Raw genomic sequence first — 20,320 nt, 5'->3', positions numbered from 1 at the left:
CAGGCCCTTCAGAGTGCATTGTTGCTGCATCACGTCAAACACTGGCTGTTGACTTGTTTGACTTAATTTTTCAGGAAGGATTTTGAAAAGGATTTTTCTTCTGCCTTGCTTAACTTTTTAAAGTTTAAATGCAGGCAAAGAGACTGAGGAGGAACTAAGAGAAACCAACAAGAACAAGAAAGCAACAGACTTTAGCTGCAGATACATTTTGTAGAACAAAGGTTTGTAAAATAATTTTAAATATACACCGATCAGCCATAACATTATGACCACTGACAGGTGAAGTGAATAACACTGATAATCTTGTTATCATGGCACCTGTCAGTGGGTGGGATATATTAGGTAGCAAGTGAACATTTTGTCCTCAAAGTTGGTGTGTTAGAAGCAGGAAAAAAGGGCAAGCGTAAGGATCTGAGTGACTTTGACAAGGGCCACATTGTGATGGCTAGACAACTGGGTCAGAGCATCTCCAAAACTGCAGCTCTTGTGGGGTGTTCCCGGTCTGCAGTGGTCAGTACCTATCAGAAGTGGACCAAGGAAGGAAAAGCGGTGAACCGGCACCAGGGTCATTGGCGGCCAAGGCTCATTGAAGCACGTAGGGAGCGAAGGCTGGCCCATGTGGTCCGATCCAACAGACGAGCTACTGTGGCTCAAATTTCTGAAAAAGTTAATGCTGGTTCTGATAGAAAGGAGTCAGAACACACAGTGTATCGCAGTTTGTTGCATATAGGGCTGCATAGCCGCAGACCAGTCAGGGTGCCCATGCTGACCCCTGTCCACTGCCGAAAGCACCTACAATGGGCACGAAGCATCAGAACTGGACCACGGAGCAATGGAAGAAGGTGGCCTGGTCTGATGAATCACAAGTTCAGGGTGGTGACACGGGTTCTTCAGCTTGGATAAGCAGCGGGAAGCATTCAGTCAACTCTATTTGTGGTCTTACCAAATAGGCTGTGAGCAAGTGAGATATCTGTAAGGATCCTGCCATCATTTTCTGTGTTAAAGACCCACTGGGTTCCCACAAAGACTCAGTGCAGTGAAACATTAAACAAGCAAATGAATAACATCTCTTCTGAATAATGTACTGCCGTGCATGACGCAAAAGGGTGATGTAAGCTGTAAAAAATAGATAAAAGTTTTTTTTTTTCCTGTTTTTTCCTGTTATTATTTATTGATTTATTGTAATCATCTATTACACTGCGTGATGCATCATGTTGTGTGGAAAGTACAGTCTAATGCCATCAAAACAGGACCGTAGAAGGACATGTGTCGTGCAAACTGTGTGTGTGTGTCAGTCGGCATGTGTGTGCGTGTTCGTGTGTGTGAGAGAGAGAGAGATAAGAACCATTCTCTCACAGTATGTTAGTGACTCACCCCCCCCCCTTGCAGACTGCGGAAGAAAAGAATTCGAGTTACTGCACACAGTAATATTGCTCACGGTGTCTCTCCAGTCATCTGTCTGCTGACTCGGTCTATTTCAATTCAGTTCGTAGGGCTGTCTGGCTGTTTCAAATCATTATGTCTATCGAACTACACATCTGTCTGTCCATCTTTTTCCATCTCCTCCTCTTCTCTCTCTCTTTGGGTCTTTCCTTTTGCAAGCTGTGTGGTTATCTTGTGTATCTTTTTGTTTGTCTGCATGCATGTCTGTGTGTAATTGTGTCTGTGTTTGTGTGTGTGTGTGTGTGTCCTGCGTTTCTTTGTTACCGTTGTCTGACAACACAGCTCCGTGGCACTTCAGGAAGTGAAGGAGTGTCTGGAGTGAGGTTTGGCCTAGGTTGTCTGTGCATGTGTGTGTGTTGGGAGGGAATGACGGATGATTGTGTCTTTTTAGCTTCGTCTGCAGGAGGAGGGGATGGAAATTAGACCCCATGTGTATCCCCTCCCCAAGTGTATGATTCAGACCCCCAGTGTTTCAGTTCTGTGAAATAGCAGGATTTCTGTTGACCATTGACTAGCAGCGTCCCCTAAAAATAGAGCAGATAAAACATCATTTGGAAGGGGGGAGGTGGAATCAACAACTTTGGAAAACATAGCCGCACACACGCACACTCTCTGACAGACAGTCGGATTCTTTGGGATGATTCCTGGAGACCTGCAAGTGACACAAACACAGTCTTTGTTTTGTTTTTTTGTTTTGATTCAACTGATGCCTGTTTAGACAAAAGGGGAAATGTGATCGATGTTGTTTATCGTGCTGAAGGAAAACAGGTCCACTGTCAGGTCCAGACCTGTTTGGAAAGATTGTATCATCTGTGCTTGATTCTGCAGCCTTTTCCTGAATATTGAAAGGAATGCAGCTATTAATACTTGATGCCCTGTCACTTAGACTCTCTTGCACGACCGGTCATCTAACTGAAATGTTTTATATTTTTTCTTTATATTTTCTTTTTTATGAAGTTAATTACAAAGCAACACGTAATAATGTCAGTCATTTATTCTTCAAATTTGCAGTGCAAAGTGGTGTTAAATGGTATAGTGTATGGGGCTTCTGAGTGGCAAATTAACCTTGGCTCATGGTCTTCAAAACTACCCCCAACCCCATAATAAATCAGAAAACAACAACGTGAAACCTGCCAACGTGCCAGCCAAAGGCCCTCTCCAGCCTCCCCTCAGCCCCCACCCCTCCCCACCCACCAGTTCCTTCAAGCGTTCCCACAGACCAAGGAGCCCAGTTTAGTGCCCTGAAGGGAAACACAAACACTGTAACTGTCGCCAGCTGTGGTAACAAAACACAGCCGCCGAGGCACTTCCTGTACACTCCGTTACCACAGAAACAGCCTCGAGGAGAGTGCTGGGAGCTGCTCCGCTGGTCCTTTGGCCTCTGGCTCCTTTGTGTGGCTTCCACTCACACAGCTGGGAGATTGGAGTTCACCAGCATATACATTACTGGGGCTTTTGTCTACACTGTTGGTTTGGGGGGTTTCTTATATATAAACATTTGGAAGGTTTTGGGGTGGGATGGGCACTGTTTGTTTGATTGTCCATAAGCTTTGTTAGGAAGGATGATCTTGGGCTACTGATTGATGACTCATTGACTGGGTCTAATTCTGTACCTATGCATGTCCTTTCCTTCACCATGCTTTTCCAGTTTGTGTCATGGTTAACTTTACTATATCTCTTTGAGCTTTACCTCAATTTCACTTTGCTTGTCTATACTTAACTGTGGGTTTACCACAGTATACTACAGTCAGCTTTGGTAAGGGCCTGGTTTGAAATCACTGCCCTGCACAACCTTTTGTCTCCTTAAACCAGTTTTGACTGTGTGCTGAATCAGTGCTGCAGTTTCCTTTACCATTGGCACAGGATTGCCCTGGCATTAGCACACATTTAGTTCAGTCCTCAGAGTCTATGCCATCCAGGCCAAGTAGCAATTGATAAAATAATAATAATGAAAATATCAACTGGGAAATTCAGGTCTTGGCAAGGTGCATAGTACACAGGAGTACAAAATGTAGGGCATGAGAAAGTGGGCATCACCCAGATTAGCAGCAAATATTGGCAGGCAGGTTGGCTGGCTTTTGCTTTTCCCAACACTGGGGGGGGGGCAACCATTAGGCAAAATAAGTGGTTACCTAGGGTGCCACAATTTGAGAGATGCCCCAAAAATTGGAAGTGCCAAAAAATGTGCAAGCTATAAAATTGAATTGTCACATGACGTTAGTAACTCTTTAGCTACATTAAACCATCCATATCGGACTACACAGCAATACTAAACAGCCTGTTTAACAAATGCCAAGTTAAGTCACTGGAGCTGCTGAGTCTGACAAGCCTACCTTTTGTGACGAGTTCCCTGGCGGGGGTCGGGGGGGCTCTGGCCACACAGAACATAGCTGGGTGTTTTGCATGCCTTCAAACCTCATAGTTGAATGATCTTCGTTTTTTTTCCCACCAATCTGCCATGGCTTCCGTGCACAAATATCAGCTTCATGCATAAGGTCCTGCAGGATGTACATGTACAAGCTACACAAGGTACTGATGTGTTTGTGCATGCTCCATTGTATGCTGTGTGCTGTGTAACAGAGAATATATATTATCCCTCTCATTTTCTCTCTCTCTCGCTCTCTCAAGTATGTGTTGTTTGCAGGTCCCTAGTGAAGATACTGCTGTCAAATTGCATTTGTCTGAAGGGAATGTCACATGACAGCTGTCTGAATGATCCACAGTAGCAGCTGTGGCTTTTAATTTATATCTCTCTTTCTCTTTTTTGACATTTGTTTGATTCATGTTCGGAGGAGACATGTCAAACTAGAGTGATTTAAAGAGGTGCAGGCAAACCGATCCAAAGTCACAGTTCAATAATAATAAATAAAAAAATCTTATATTTATTGTGGTTAATAAGAAATGGATGTTAGGGTAAAAATCTGAAACAGTTTCTGCAATAAATCCTTCACCACAGCAGGTGGGCATGATTAAGAAGCAATTAGAAACATGTTGTTACTCATTTTAATTGGAACAATTAAACTGTTTTTACATGTTTGGAACGCTAACTTGAATCATCCCAAACCACAGTGCATATAATTTACCAACAGCAATGGCAAACTTAAATAAATAAATCAGGTATTGTCTAACACCTCAAAGCCAACTTATCGCATGGGGAGGAGTGTCAACAATTCTGAGAGTAAGAGTGATTCAATATTGCTAGATCCTCTCTGTAAATCAGAGACTTGCCTGTATAGTATGGGAAATCTGAGGCTTTAGCCATATGGTATAATCCCAGCTGTTTTGTGTGCTGTACTTGTTGGCTGAAATACATGAGTAATTACGTGTTCTTCTTACCCAAGTTCTGAAAGCAAAAAAGCTGATTATTGTATGAACTGGATCCTGTTTTAAACATAATAAGTAATAGGATTATTGTCTTTGAGAGTCACCCAAGCTCAAAAAACAAAGTTAAAGAAAAATGTCAATTTCATCACTGCCTAGTGCCTTTCACTCTTCATATCTTCCCACTGGGAGAGTAAAATCATAGTTGCTCAATTTGTGTTTCTCTTCCTGAAAGAAGAAGAAAAAAAAAGAAACTGGTGCTAACGTGGCAATATTCTTTTCTCTCCAGAAAGAAAAAAACACTCCTCCTATATCCTTCTCCCTCTCTCCCTCTCTCTCGGTCACTTTCCTGTTCTCCTAATCCATCTGAACCCATTCCTGATGTGTCTATTTGTTTGTTTTAGGATTAGATGTGTGCTTGGAATGCAACTCTCTCTCTCCCTCTCTTTTTCCCTGTCTCTCTCTTTCTCCTTCTCGTCATAAATCTCCTTCTACTGTGTTCTGGCCCTCACACACACACAGACACGCACACGCAATGACCTGCCCTAAACACACTGCAGTGTTCGACAAGAGGTCGAAGGTGAATGGTCCCAATAACACAGAAATGAACAGTCTGTTTGTCCAAAAGAGAGCGAGCATGATAAAAAAGTAATGAGGCAATTCCTAAAGCTAGTAAACTACCCAGGCTGTAAAAGAAGAGCTAAGAAATACAAACAGCCCAGAAGATCCTCAAAACTACAGAATATATATTGACGGAATCAGACCTTTCACCTCCTCAGAGCTCATCACTTTCCTACATGTAAGAACCTAAGAAATGCTTATTGAAATAAGGACCAGTTGGACAAGCAGCCATCAATACTGACACCTCTTCCCTGCAAAACACAACATATGTTACATATTACAAACATGTCATGCTACATGGGCTACATTGAGGAGTTCAAATAGCAACTTTTACATTTGATTTCATACTTAATTGTGTTATTTTATTGTATGTTTCTGATATTGTATAACCCTCCCCTCTCAGAACACTCCAGCCATTTACTGTACCATAACTGATCATCCCTGAAGTATTATTTTTTTTTTCAATGCATCAAATGAGCTTCCATGCTCTTCCAGAAGCCATACTGTTTATAATCCTGTGGTCAGTGAGTATAGCTCTGGCTCTTCTGCTAGGATGACTTGCTTTGGTAAGAGCAGCTGTCCACTAGACCTCGACTGGCACCAGTCCTACCACACAATCCAGCCATTTACAATCGTGTGTCTGCTCCAAGTCTGACTAAGCATCATGGTGATCACTTTAAGCTCTGTACAACACAGACGGCTTCAGACATGCAAACTCATCTCAGCCACATTCAATAACGTCATCACCAAATAGTACACCAAGTCAGCGTGACACATACTGACATTCAGTAAACATAGACTTAGATCTGATACAGGGAGATGTTTATAGGCAAATCGACTTTCTTTTTGCCTTACATTGCTCTGCACCTCACTAAGCTTAACTTTTGGCATGCACAGATGTTTCTGCATTCTTACACGTATAACATATGATCATGATAATGTATCCAAATGTCTTCAGTGGGCTTTGTAAGATTTGCTGTATTTATACCTTTACATAAACTGTGCTTGATAAGCAGTACTGAGCTTTGCACGCTCCCAGACCTTATGAATGTCAGAAAAGGAGACACCATCATCCATGGTTGCTTTTTGTAGATGGTAAAACATGACAATTATGCTTATATTCCCAAATGATTCCCTTCTGATGATGTGAGTGATGTCACCCCCAAGACGTGTCTGCTGCCATTACGTTATTCCTCCAAGTCCTGTCATGCCTACTTAAGCGATTGAGTTCAATTTGTCCTTGACCCCTGACCCGGCCATCACTGCCTTTCTGCTCAACCGAATGAATCGCGTAATTGAAACGCGAGATTTATCTTTGTTGCTCGTTATTTTACACCAGGATGCGAATACTAACTGTCGATCTATTCTGATAAATTGACATTCCTTTTCTTACATGTCAGCAGCGAGTGACCTTTGACACAAATTTGACTTGCAAACAGGATTTTTAAATTACGCTTTTTAAGTAGGCTATGTATAGCCTACACACATACAACTAAATCCATATCTCACAGTGTTGTGCATTAGTGTGTGGGTTCATGGTGTGGCTTCTATTGCAATGAGGTCATGCTGGAATTGGAAACGCAGCGCTGGAAGAGTTAATGGCCGCGTTGGTGTGGCGCAGATTTCCGCACTTCTGCGCGGCTCCACCAATGGCATCGGCGGAATTCTCCAGATCTGCGCAGAACTGCGGAAATCTGCGCTACACGAACGGGACCCCTGTTCCAGCCAGTCGCACCGCAGGAAGTTAGCGGATCTGTCTTGGGCTAGTGGACACACACACATTTCTTACATTACCAGCAGGGATCTTCCTAATACTCAGAGACCAGAGTCTGTCCTGTTCTAGCCTCGGTTTGTTTAACTGCACGGTCTCTCATGTTTTTCCCCCCCCGGACAGACTTAACTGTGCTGTGCAATGTGTTTTTTGGAGAGTTACAAAAGGGACTTTTTATAATCTTTCTAATAACTATTGTATACCGAACAGAACAAATCAATTGTGCTATTTGCCGACGGGCGAATATGTATTTGTTTATATTTAAATACAAACACGTTTTGCTGAGGAATCCTGTTGGATGAAGAAAAAATAAATCGTGGGGGATTTTTTTTTTTTCGGGATATTTTGCGCAGCTCCCAGAAGCGTCCTACTTGTTCTGAAAAGTTGATGTTGGAGAAGCTTTACAAAAAATGCTCGCTGTTTTATACTTTTAGGGTTTGTTTTAACAGCTTTGCACAAACATAGCAAAGACATCTGAGATCTTTGCAGTTAATACTAACTTGGGAGACCGAAATCTCCGTGAGAGGAAGAAAAAAAGCTAGGATTTAAAAAAAAATGTCCGTGCCAAAATAAAAAAAAATAAAAAAAGTATTTCCAATCCAACAATAGCATTATGTGACAGAGAGAAAAATCAAGCAATCAATAGGAGCTCAATTCTTTTGTCCGTTTTGGACTGAACGTCAGAGTGCGGTAATACGCCCTGGACGCTTGGGTCTGTGTTCTGGTTTGTGCGGATAAAAGCGCACTTATCCAACCCAATGCGATTGCCCTGGGAAATGATCGATTGTGCAAACTTGGGGAATACGCCTGGAGTGAAAGGGGATCTTATCTGAGTCGTGTGGCATAAGGACGACGATATATTGTGGAGAAAGTCTTTGATGACTCTGTTCACCTCACCTCCTAAGGTAAGAAACTGTTTGTGGTCGGTACAATGTAAAACTGGTTTGCTTCTTAATTGATTAATTGGCGCACCTTCCTGCGCGTTTACAACAATAGAGCAATCATTTGCGCTCATGACTGGCTGACACTGAGCACTGACTCTTCAACGGGGTGTGCAGTTTGAGTAATATACCCAGTTACTGGCGACCGACGCACATTTGCGCATCTCTCCAGTCAAAAGATACGAATCACTGTCCCCAAAAGTTCTAGTAATTTTTACTGTCTTGTCATACTATGTGCTGGTTCAGAGTGTACGTGTAACATGTTGACAGCTGTTCAAAAACAAATCTCTGTCTTAAAATTCCCTGCAAATCCATGCATGCAAATAACCACACGCACAATTGATCCAAATGTATAGGTGCTTTTGAATTTAAAAGTGTGACAATGTAACAGACACGGTGTTGAGTGTGTTATGCATTCGGTACATGTATGGGAAACATTAAATATGAGGTTGTACATTTGCGATTACTTAAACAATTTGTTCTGCTAGTTGGAGGTAGATTTGATTTGACAGTGACGCATAACTGACACCCAACGAGCGGCGCACACATAGTTGGTGTGTCTGGCACGCAAAGGGTGAATACTTTGGAGACTGAGGTCATGGTCTTTAAAATAATAAAGCACTGTGAAGGATTTTGGCCTTGGGTTCTCGGCAGGCATCTTAAAAAACGTATATGTACACCAAAGACGAGCATTTAACAGAGCTATATATTATTTGGAAAGTCAACTCCGAGCTAGAATGGATTGACACGCCACCACTTTAAAGTGCAATTTTGGTGCCCTCGTTTGGCCTTGTCTCCGCGCACACAGACTAAAGTGCTGTAAAGGCTAGACAGTTGAAGGACACTTATAAACTAACACGAATTAAGTGTAATTATTCTTTAACCGAGTGCTATGCCTGGCTGTTGTGGTAGAATGAACCCAGGACGCTTCATCTGTGAAGAAAGCACTGATAATAAGAATACATGTCGCACTGAGATTAGGTACATACACTAACTCTAGCATTTGAACAAGTATCTAGTTTTTTTTTTTTTTTTCTTTCAGAAAGTTACACATTAATATGTCTTGCATATTATCGCATAAAATCCATGCGTTGTACGGGACACCTAGGAATTTTCTTCTCACAGTCACAGTGGCATAACCACTTCAATTCTAAAGATTGTGTTACACATAACTTTACACATTAGGCAAGTTGTAGAAATTGATTGGTCAAGAAAATTTAAACATTTTGGAGGTGTTGTACTAGACTTTTGCTTCTTCTTTATGTATCGTGGATGTCAATCAAAAACCCTGTGAAAAACAAAAACTGTGGCAATTAATGTATCAGTAAGCCCTATTCGTGCCTAATCCTCAATACTTGGCACTATGATTAAGTACTTTATCCAAAAGTCGCCGGTTTTTTTTTTTTTTTTTTTTTTTTTCTTTTTCCAATTTCCTGCCTATTACCAGCATTGGTGAAAGTAAGTCCTAGAAATAAGGGGGACAGAATACAGTGGATTCCAGGATATTAGTCACGGCCAGCGAAACAATGGACTTTTTACAGGCACGTCACCCCAAGAGGTTTCATTTGTCCAGCAAACATGTTCAACAGCAAAATAGCAAGAATGCCAGACATTCAGAGCCCGATAAAGCATCCCAATGAATCCCGTATGTTCTCAATTCACACTCCAGCTTGCCCCTCCCTTCCTTATCCCTGACTACAATAACAAATTAGACTTTTAAACCGGCCGGGTATAATGTCCGGATGATGCGCTGCGCCTCCGTTATCATGATCGGGGCGGGAGATGGTGCGTGTCCTGTATTATGTGTAGCAGCCGTGGCTTGTCACAAAGTTATCACTCACAATGTCAAATGTTGTCACTTTGACTTGAGAAGACATCAGCAGTTAGGTGCAGAATGCATCTCCCAGCCCCACCCCACCTGCACCTGTTTTGGGATAACCATTAATGACTCAGTGTAGCTGGGTGCGTTAGGTTCAATTTATTCATAGTTTATATCTCCCATTTATATATACCATTTTGTAAATGCATGTGGCATTAACTTTCAGTCATGGAATGAAAAGTATACAAAATTATACATTACTGGTCATTCAAGACTTATCAGGTCATTAGCATCACATATACTATCTATATCCATTCGATGTTTGTGCGTGTTCTTTTTTTGTCATGCACATCTTCATTACATTTTTTTAGGATTCCATTTTATGTGCACATAAACTGTCTGGTTTGTGTCACCACCCTGAGGTCGTGCCATGTCATAGATACCAACAACATGGATCATTGTGAACATTATTCTCTCTGAATATGGTCGGACATGTTGGGTATTCATTTTCGTGCAAAAGACTGCTGAAGATCCCTTGTGAATGGAGACTTGCAGAGTTTATCTTGGAAACCAGCAGGATAATCTTGTTTGCAACAGGAGTTGCTCTGTTGTTGTGCTTCGGTTGCAGTTGGGAGCTGTGTGGCTTAGCGGTGGCATCATGGTTGTGTTGATGTATTGAAGGTTTGGTATTGTGATTGAACTGAGCTGCATGCTGGCATGTCAGTTGGGTAAGAACATAAGAACATAAGAAAGTTTACAAACGAGAGGAGGCCATTCCATTAATAACTAAGTGATCCAAGGATACTGTCCAGTCTGATTTTAAATGTTCCCAAATGTTCAGCTTCAGCCACATCACTGGGGAGTTTGTTCCAGATTGTGACTACTCTCTGTGTGAAGAAGTGTCTCCCGTTTTCCGTCTTGAAGCCCAATTTCCTTTTGTGTCCCCGGGTGCGTGTGTCCCTGCTGATCTGGAAAAGCTCCTCTGGTTTGATGTGGTTGATGCCTTTCATGATTTTGAAGACTTGAATCAAGTCCCCACATAGTCTCCTCTGTTCCAGGGTGAAAAGGTTCAGTTCCTCAGTCTCTCAGTAGGACATTCCCTTCAGACCTGGAATAAGTCTGGTTGCTCTCCTCTGAACTGCCTCTAGAGCAGCGATATCTTTCTTGAAGTGTGGAGCCCAGAACTGTACACAGTATCCAGATGAGCTCTAACTAGTGCATTGTACAGTCTGAACATCACTGCCCTTGTTCTCAATTCTACACTTTTGACAATATACCCTAACATTGTGTTTGCCTTTTTTATTGCTTCCCCACATTGTCTGGATGGAGAAAGTGAGGAGTCCACATAGACTCCTAGGTCTTTCTCATGCGTTTCTTCATCTAGATCTGTACCTCCCATAGTGTAATTATAGTGGACATTTCTGGTACCTGCATGTAATACCTTGCACTTGTCCACATTGAATTTCATCTGCCAGGTGTCGGCCCACAACTGAATATTATCTAAGTTCCTTTGAATAGCCTGTGCTGCCAAGATTGTATCTGATGATCCACCTATTTTAGTATCATCTGCAAATTTGACAAGTTTACTAACTATCCCAGAGTCCAGCTCATTAATATAGATTAGAAAAAGCAAAGGCCCTAGTACTGATCCCTGTGGAACTCCACTAACAACCTCACTCCAGTTAGAAGCGACTCCTCTAATCGACACCCTCTGTTTCCTAGACATCAAGCAGTTCATAATCCATCTACTTACAGTGAGGGAAAAAAAGTATTTGATCCCCTGCTGATTTTGTACATTTGCCCACTGACAAAGAAATGATCAGTCTATAATTGTAATGGTAGGTGTATTTTAACAGTGAGAGACAGAATAACAACAAAAAAATCCAGAAAAAAACGCATTTCAAAAGAGTTATAAATTGATTTGCATGTTAATGAGTGAAATAAGTATTTAACCCCTTCGATTTAGTACTTGGTGGCAAAACCCTTGTTGGCAATTACAGAGGTCAGACATTTCTTGTAGTTGGCCACCAGGTTTGCACACATCTCAGGAGGGATTTTGTCCCACTCCTCTTTGCAGATCCTCTCCAAATCATTAAGGTTTCGAGGCTGACATTTGGCAACTTGAACCTTCAGCTCCTTCCACAGATTTTCTATGGGATTAAGGTCTGGAGACTGGCTAGGCCACTCCAGGACCTTAATGTGCTTCTTCTTGAGCCACTCCTTTGTTGCCTTGGCTGTGTGTTTTGGGTCATTGTCATGCTGGACCCATTTTCAATGCCCTGGCTGAGGGAAGGAGGTTCTCACCCAAGATTTGATGGTACATGGCCCTGTCCATCGTCCCTTTGATGTGGTGCAGTTGTCCTGTCCCCTTAGCAGAAAAACACCCCCAAAGCATAACGTTTCCACCTCCATGTTTGACGGTGGGGATGCTGTTCTTGGGGTCATTCCTCCTCCTCCAAACACGGCGAGTTGAGTTGAGGCCAAAGAGCTCGATTTTGGTCTCATCTGACCACAACACTTTCACCCAGTTCTCCTCTGAATCATTCAGATGTTCATTGGCAAACTTCAGACGGGCCTGTACATGTGCTTTCTTGAGCAGGCGGACCTTGCGGGCGCTGCAGGATTTCGGAGAGTTCCCTTTAAGAGAGTGCTCCTAATCTCAGCTCATTACCTGTATAAAAGACACCTGGGAGCCAGAAATCTTGCTGATTGATAGGGGATCAGATACTTATTTCCCTCATTAACATGCAAATCAATGTATAACTTTTTTGAAATGCGTTTTTCTGGATGTTTTTGTTGTTATTCTGTCTCTCACTGTTAAAATACACCTACCATTAAAATTATAGACTGATCATTTCTTTGTCAGTGGGCAAACGTACAAAATCAGCAGGGGATCAAATACTTTTTTCCCTCACTGTACATTACTCTGAATGATACAGCTTCCACTTTGAGGATCAGTCTTGTGTGGAACCTTATCAAAAGCATTTTGGGTAAGGTGAGTTTATGAGATTGATAGAAGGATCATATCAAGAAAGGTGGTTGATGGGATGGAAACAACCACGTCCTCCATTTAATTTTAATTTTATCTTCTATCCGTCTTTCATTATTCCTTTATCATTTTCTTTCTACTTCTGTCCATCATCCTTTGTCTTTCTTTTTCTTTTCTTACATGGCTCACTTGCAATGTAAGCGATAGAGACGTCCCTCTCACTTAAATGAATGAGTGAGAGCAGGCAGTTGGGAAGCCGATGTGAACCAGAGCAGGGACAGGTTGAAATTTGGCCGGCAACAGCACAGACTTGCATTGTGTCATGAGTAGGTCGTCGGAAAAGATTCTGAGGCTATGCCCCCCCCCACGCAACTTTTTTCTATACAGGAACATAGCTCTCTGTGTTTATGCAACAAATCTCAAGGTGATGCTAAACCTCATGTAATGCTGTTTACACAAGGGGAATTCCAACCAGTGGAGGTAATGCTAAAAGAAACATATAAAGTTGCCTTTGAGATCCCCATTTTGAAGGTTTCGGAGCTGGACTCACGCAGATCCATTTTAGTTATAATGAGTCTTTTTTTTTTTTTTTTAACAAACTGTAACCTACTGATGTAGACCAAAGACCATTGTGTTTAAAACAATAGTGTCACAGCAAATGTTTTTTGTGTTATTTTGCATATGTGTTTATATATATATATAAATGGTTCCGTCAAGCACGTCTGCAGAATGAAGTAATGGCATTGACTGGACCCTCACCCATCAGCCTCCCCTCCCCACCTCTTTGTGTCATACATCTCCCAGTGTCAGGAGAAACACTGATAGTTTCCCCAGCTCTTGCATTGTGGACTTCTGTTTCTGAAATCAGACGTCAGCACCACAGAGACTAGATAGGCTACTGGGGAATTCCAGCGTGCGTCTGGCAAAATTTAAGTCTTGCAGTTTCTGAAGACAGACCCTGATGGGAGGCAGCACTTTCTTATGGGAGGATATCTCAAGCTGTCACCCTAGGTTCATTCCTTAAAGGTGCACTATGGGATTTCAGATTTAATTTATTTGCTGAACTTTTCCTCAAAACTATCTAGCTTTTACTATGCTGTCATATGTTTTGCTTGGCTATTGCTTGTTTCCAAGAGTCCAATCAAATTCTTGTGCATCATCCTTAGTACAAATGTCCCATCCTGACCAATTCTGTCTACTTTTCATTCAGGGACTTCTCTGAACAGCATCTTTTAGGTATAGGAGCGCTGCACCATGTTTTAATTAATCGGCCACAGTCTGTAAAGAATTCCATTGGAATGCTGAACAGTGGCAGCTGTGTCCATTTGCTATCAAATTATTTGTGAGTTTCCAAGAAGATCTGAATAAATATTGAGTTGAAGTACGTAACAAAGAGATTGTGGTTCATTATAGACTAATATGCTTTATAATTCTAAAACCAATTTTTTGTTGTTGTTTTAATCTCCCCTATAAAATGACAAGGATCTTGTAATTACAGACACACAAGACAGACGAGACAACCTAACCATACAGCAGCGTCACCTCATAGGGCTTGTCTGTGTCTCCTATTGTTTGTTAGTGTTCACAGACAGCTTTATTGGAACCACAGACGCACAATTTTGCAACTTCCCGCTTAATATTTTTCTGACCTCAGGGACACTTCTCTGATGTCCTAACCCTCCCACCTCCTAAAAAAAAACCCCAGCAACATCCCAGCACAGCAAAAGATCACGTTTCTTTCCTTTCTTTCATCACAAGACCACAGTATTTCCTGTCTCTCTTCGAGCCCTGTGCGTGAAGCATTTCAAGAGCTCAGCTTGGAAGAGTTTCAGTCGTGAGAGGCAGCTAGTGTGGCAGATTATGTTATGTTAAAAGCTTTATTGTATAAATGGAGGAAATAAAAAGAAGCAAATCCTTTGATGGCATCTCAGAACAAGTCTAGGATGAGTATCTTTTATGTGTGACAAGAGGTAAGGCAGCTGAGCCATCTCAGGATTGCATCAGAAACCAAAGTAACTATGGATCCCCCAAGCTCAATCTTGCTTTTTCTTCCTCTCTGCCTCCCACACATCTGCCCTGCTCCCTGTCTCCTAGACCACACTGTCTTCAATCACTCTCTCCCTCCCAGACTCTTACCTCTACCCATGAGCCCCTCCTCGCCCTTTCTCCCAATCTATCAGCATTTACCGTTAGTCTATCTCCATCTCCACGTTTACCAGCTACAACGTCTAGCCTGTCTCTGTCTTTCCCGGTGACAGTCAGTTATTCTTAACTCATTTTCTCCCTCCCTGTCCCTCAGCTAATCACAAAACCAAACTTCCTCCCTCTCGGTCCTTCTTCTGTTAAGTGCTTCCTTTTAAAAAAACAAATACTTGCTATGTTTCATGCATTTTATTACCTCTGATTAGGGGCAAGCTGCGTTTCTATAATTAGATGGAGACAGGGAAATGTTTTATAAATATAGCCCACGACTTATTGAGAAAGGTCCTGCTGTCTTCGCATGGCTGTGAGATTCCAAGATGTGGGTGTTGCATATTTCTAAAAAAAATGTATTATTTTCTTCTCTTCTCACTGGGCATCAGAGATTATTTTTTTTGTCTTTCCTTTCCTTTGTGGACATTTTACAAACATCCTGATGCCAAAACTTTTTTTTCTCTTTTGCTTTTTTTGTGGTGGTGCTGCTGCTTTTCTCACATGTGCAAACTCCTCTTCTCCCTTCCAGGCCCTGGACACTAACTCAAAATCCATTGGTCACGCTAATTGTGAATCACTACCTCCTCATCTTCTGTTTCTCAAAATGCAGCCTAATATCAGGAGTGGACAACTAACTCCCTGTGAAGCTCCAATTTAGCAGGACTTTTGGGAGTCTCAAAGCCATCAGTTGTTAATCCCCAACAACAATAAAAACTGAAAACACCTAGACTAGACTGGCCACTGTTGTCATAAGTCCTCCTCTAAGCCATGTTAACATTGTATGGTTTAATTTGGGAATTGCTTGATGATAACAAGATCAACCGCCAAGGAAAATGGGCAGGTTTCCACACATCTGAAAGACAGCACTTTTTCTTCAGAGAAGCATTGAGATCTGGAGGAAAAGCCCATCTGTTTTCAGCCACCCAGCAAGTGAAAGTATTAAGAATCTTTCAGCTTCAGCAGTTCCCGAGACACTTAGTTTTTGAGTCTGATGAGTCTTAAAAGGGGGCGGCACGGTGGCGCGGTGGTTAGCGCTGCTGCCTCACAGCTCCGGGGTCCCAGCTTGGGGGGCCTGTCTGTGTGGAGTTTGCATGTTCTCTCCGTGTCCACATGGGTTTTCTCCGGGCACTCCGGTTTCCTCCCACTGTCCAAAGACATGCGAGTTAGGTTGATTGGTCTCTCTAAATTGCCCTGTGTGTCTGTGTCTGTGTGTGTTGTGCAGTGATGGACTGGCGTCCCGTCCTAGGTGTATTCCTGCCTTGCTCCCTATGCCTACCGGGATCGGCACCGGCTTCCCCACGACCCTCACCAGGATAAGCGGTTTCGAAGATGGATGGATTGATTGATGGAGTCTTACAAGGCAGAAATCCCATGTGTACAACAACCTTGACTATTAGAACTTCAATTTGTCCAAGGACAGTTTTCTGCAAATCAGTTCTGATATCCAAACTGACATTTAGAAAAATAAATCCGATAGTCAGTTTAATAAAAAACACCACCTCAAGGTTCCTGACAGTACTGAAAAAAAAACATATTTGCTGTCATGTTAACATGCATTTCTCAGAAATAAATAAAATAAACATTCTGGTAGCCTACTGCAAATATGTAAACTGACATACATTTTTACTTGGCCTAAAAAAGTCGGTGTGCTCTCTTTTGTGGAACAGGATTTATGTTAGCATACAGTGAAGTTGTATCAGACCTTCGACTGGGTTGTCATGTAAACAGAGCAAATAAGTCATTTAGTCATTTTTGCCTTGTTTTTTCCCCAAATACATTAGTCTCGAGATAATGTGACCTTTTATGAATGGATTCATAGTAGAAATATCCATCTCAAAACGGGGCTTGAGGTTCCCCCATTGTCTTAGTGCTGACTGTAAGCGTTGCTGCCTCCCTGCCTCCCTCCCACCCCTGTCTCTCTGCCTCTGCTGGGCTTGATAAGGACCCAGCTTATTTTCCTGCATCTTCCTTCATGCAACCCAAACTGGTTTACTAGTGTTTTAATGTAAAATTATTAATTACTTTAACAAAACACACACACAGATGTCCCCAACTCCAGCAGGACAGCCCTTGCCCTTAAGGGTCTGTTATGTCTGGCATGCTTTAGTTGTAACCCTCTGGCATGATTTGAAGATATATATATATATATATATATATATATATATATATATATATATATATATATATATTGCGTTTTGGCAAAACAAAGCTGCAAATGCTCCATTGTTACAGGTTCTCATCACCACAGCTCCAAACACAATGGGCTGCCTTTGTTGTCCTTACAGAAAAATGTTGTCTTTTCTCTTTTTTTTGTTAAAAAGCACACACGAAAAGCCCTCCCTTTTCAAATGGACCGTATGGGTGGCTGGTGGCTGCCCTAGAGGAAGTGTGAAGGTCAGTTGGAATGGGAACAATGGAGGCCTTTCAAATTTAGCTGCTGCTGCTGTTACCCTGGCGTCTCCACTAGGCCGGCCTCATTGTCAGAGCCTCACCTCTCCCTGCCCAACATTGTCCCGCTTCATTGCCATTAACTGGGTTTGCCCCCTTCTCCCCCCCGCCCCTCCTGCCCCTCACTCTTCAGGCTCTGTTTGAAATGCTCTGACACAAAAACCAAAAACAAATTATCTTTCATTGACACACAAAAAAGCCACCCATACCTATCTCTGTTTAGCATCTCCGTCTGACTTCTTTCCAATACATGACTTGTTACAGGCCCTCATATGTTGCAATTGTGGTTTTGTAAAATTGTAATTATACAAATTATTATGATTCTGAAGAAGGCAGGACGTGAAACATAAGAGGATGTTTGGGATCCTCTTTAATTTTTGTGTTTCCGAAATGTTAAATTGACGGTGCCCTGCCTTACTACAATGAGCACTCTGCACGTTCAGTTTACTAAGCTTCAACAAATCTGTTGAAGGGAAAAGGTAATCGACCGCATCCCACAGACTCACCTTGGGGATCATGCAGGTACTGAGTCTGAGATTCTTTCAAAAGGCTGATGTACAAATTCCTACTTTTTTTTTTTTTTTTTTTAAATCTATAGCACAGCTCTGTTTTTCACACCCCAATCTGTAGATGCCAACTGCTGTTCAACATGCTTGTCTACATCTGCCGTTGAGGCAGCAACATGCAAGGACATGCTCCCATGTCCTCAACAACCATGATCTTGTCCTGAGATCTTTTGGTGCAGAAAGGTGCAGCTTTGTAAAACTGACTGCAGAACCTAGACGGTCCACTTTTACTGCCTGAAAAGTTTCAAAATAACCTTTAGTCTGTATGCAATTTGATGTCCATAATCACGTGTCATTGAGTGTCCATCACTACTGCTGAACTGGCTTGGTAGAGCACCTTGTCCTGTCATGGATCAGACTGCAATCGATCAATCTTAAATCTTGGTGGATATAGCTGTGTCATCTTAGGTCAGAGACGGAGTGGAGGAAAAAATGCCACTTCAGTGCCTAGAGTGTCATAGAGTGTCATCAGACCTTAAAACAATTAAGGCCGACCAATTTCGTGGAGGATAACGGGAATTGGTTTGGAGGAGGGTAAATCCCACTGACCTCAGTTTCACCTTTGAATTTTCTTGCCAGATGCTACACCATTTCCATTCTCCCAAACCCTCCATCCCCTCCCTCGTGTTCTGGGAAACCACAGATTATGGAAGGGGAGGGTGGAGGGGGTAATGTTGGGCAAGTGCTGGCCACAATTCCCATTCTGGAATTCTGGGAATTTCCCACAAATTGGCTCCGGAGCCAAAGAAGCACATGTGGGCCAGGACCCCCGAGTTATGCGTCTGATGTTTTCATAATCAAAAGAGATAATACTTCATTAAGCTAGACAAACTGGAAACAGACTCTTCCTGACATCAGAGAAGACCTGTTTATTGGGGAGAAAGTGGGGGAATTGTTGGAGGAAGTAATCAGGAATGGCCGCAGGATCCGGTTTGTTTACCATTAACAGTGGTCCAGGGCAAAAGGCCATAGTCTTTTTTCATGCTGCAGAATGGAAGCCTGGAGCGTCTGTCTCCGCCATTAAGGTGAATTTGGAAATGTCTCGGAACAAATGACAATTGCATTTGCATAAACGGTAAACGCACATGCTGTCCACTCCGTTAAAATGGAATTGGATTGATGCTCTAGTAAATGGGGGCTGGGCTGTGCTTGAATCAGCCCCCTCAAGGGGGAAAAGCAAAAAACGAAGAATGTGGGATTACCATAAAAAAAGCACACACAAAAATCTCCATTGTGTTATAATTGTTTAATTTTTAGTTTTAGAAATTGGATATCTTGCAATTGCCTTTAGTATATTTTCCTTTTCAGTACTGTCAGCTTGGTATTCTCTCCCCAGCTGAATAACTTCCTTTCGATCTCATTTTGCAAGGATATAAATGAGGCCCTGACAGGCAGCTCTTCATAGTACTTATTGCCTTTCTCAGCTGTTTGAGTGTTTGCAAAGGAACTGGATTACTCAAGACAACACGTGATGTGAACAGTCAAATGTCCCTGAAGCTTAATGGCTAGCAGGGCTTGGCAGATGAAGGGGGCTATCTAAATATTATAAACAAATACTTCCACTTCTAGGATTGTTTGTTTAAGCCTTATGGGTTTTCTTGAAGTTTATGTTAAGGCTAAAAAGAAATCCCCACTGGGTTTAGCCTATGCTGGAGGGAGTGAGGACATGGGTGGGGACATCCAACGAACACACAGTGGAAGTGAGAGCTACTGATACCAAAAACTGACCCTTCATCAGTTTGCTTTTGTCTCTGTGGTCGTGCACTTTATCGGAGTTGGAGTTTGAATGGTCTTGGCTATCTGCTGTAACTAATGAAGGTTTTATGTTTTCCTGTTTGATTGAATAAACGGTGTTTTAACACTTTTTTTTTTTTTATAATTGCTTTTGAGTTCCAGTCATTGTGGAAATAAAAATAATAAAATGCAGCCTATATCTGTACGAGTAATGTCCGGTTAGGGACTGGATTATCTCACTTCTTTCTGAATTCCATTGGGTGTCAACATTCTGGCAGTGACTGTAAAAACTCCAAATATGGTAAGTAAATAGTTTGACACTGTACATTATGTGAATGGAATGGAGCTGCAATGCAGGTACTAATAGATTACTTATATAGGCCTACATATTTGTCTGCGTTTGTGTGTGTTTCAGAATATGACGAAATCTTTTTCAAATTTAAGAACCCACACATCCATGTTGCAGTCATTTTA

The 20,320-nt window shown here is 42.1% G+C and overlaps 1 protein-coding gene across 1 annotated transcript in view; it reads left to right on the top strand.

Moving 5' to 3' along the window:
* The first annotated feature begins 7,142 nt into the window (after positions 1-7,142).
* plekhg2 (pleckstrin homology domain containing, family G (with RhoGef domain) member 2) overlaps positions 7,143-20,320 on the top strand; it is a 53,310-nt gene continuing 40,132 nt past the window's right edge. The window contains exon 1 of the mRNA XM_066705717.1: positions 7,143-8,061. The gene's annotated coding sequence lies outside the window, so the exon portion shown is untranslated. The remainder of the gene's footprint in view (positions 8,062-20,320) is intronic.

This window comes from Amia ocellicauda, chromosome 5, assembly GCF_036373705.1.
Source record: "Amia ocellicauda isolate fAmiCal2 chromosome 5, fAmiCal2.hap1, whole genome shotgun sequence".
Classification (NCBI taxonomy): Eukaryota; Metazoa; Chordata; class Actinopteri; order Amiiformes; family Amiidae; genus Amia; species Amia ocellicauda.
Note: the sequence above shows the minus strand (reverse complement) of the source record. Positions and strands in the feature narration are given on the sequence as shown.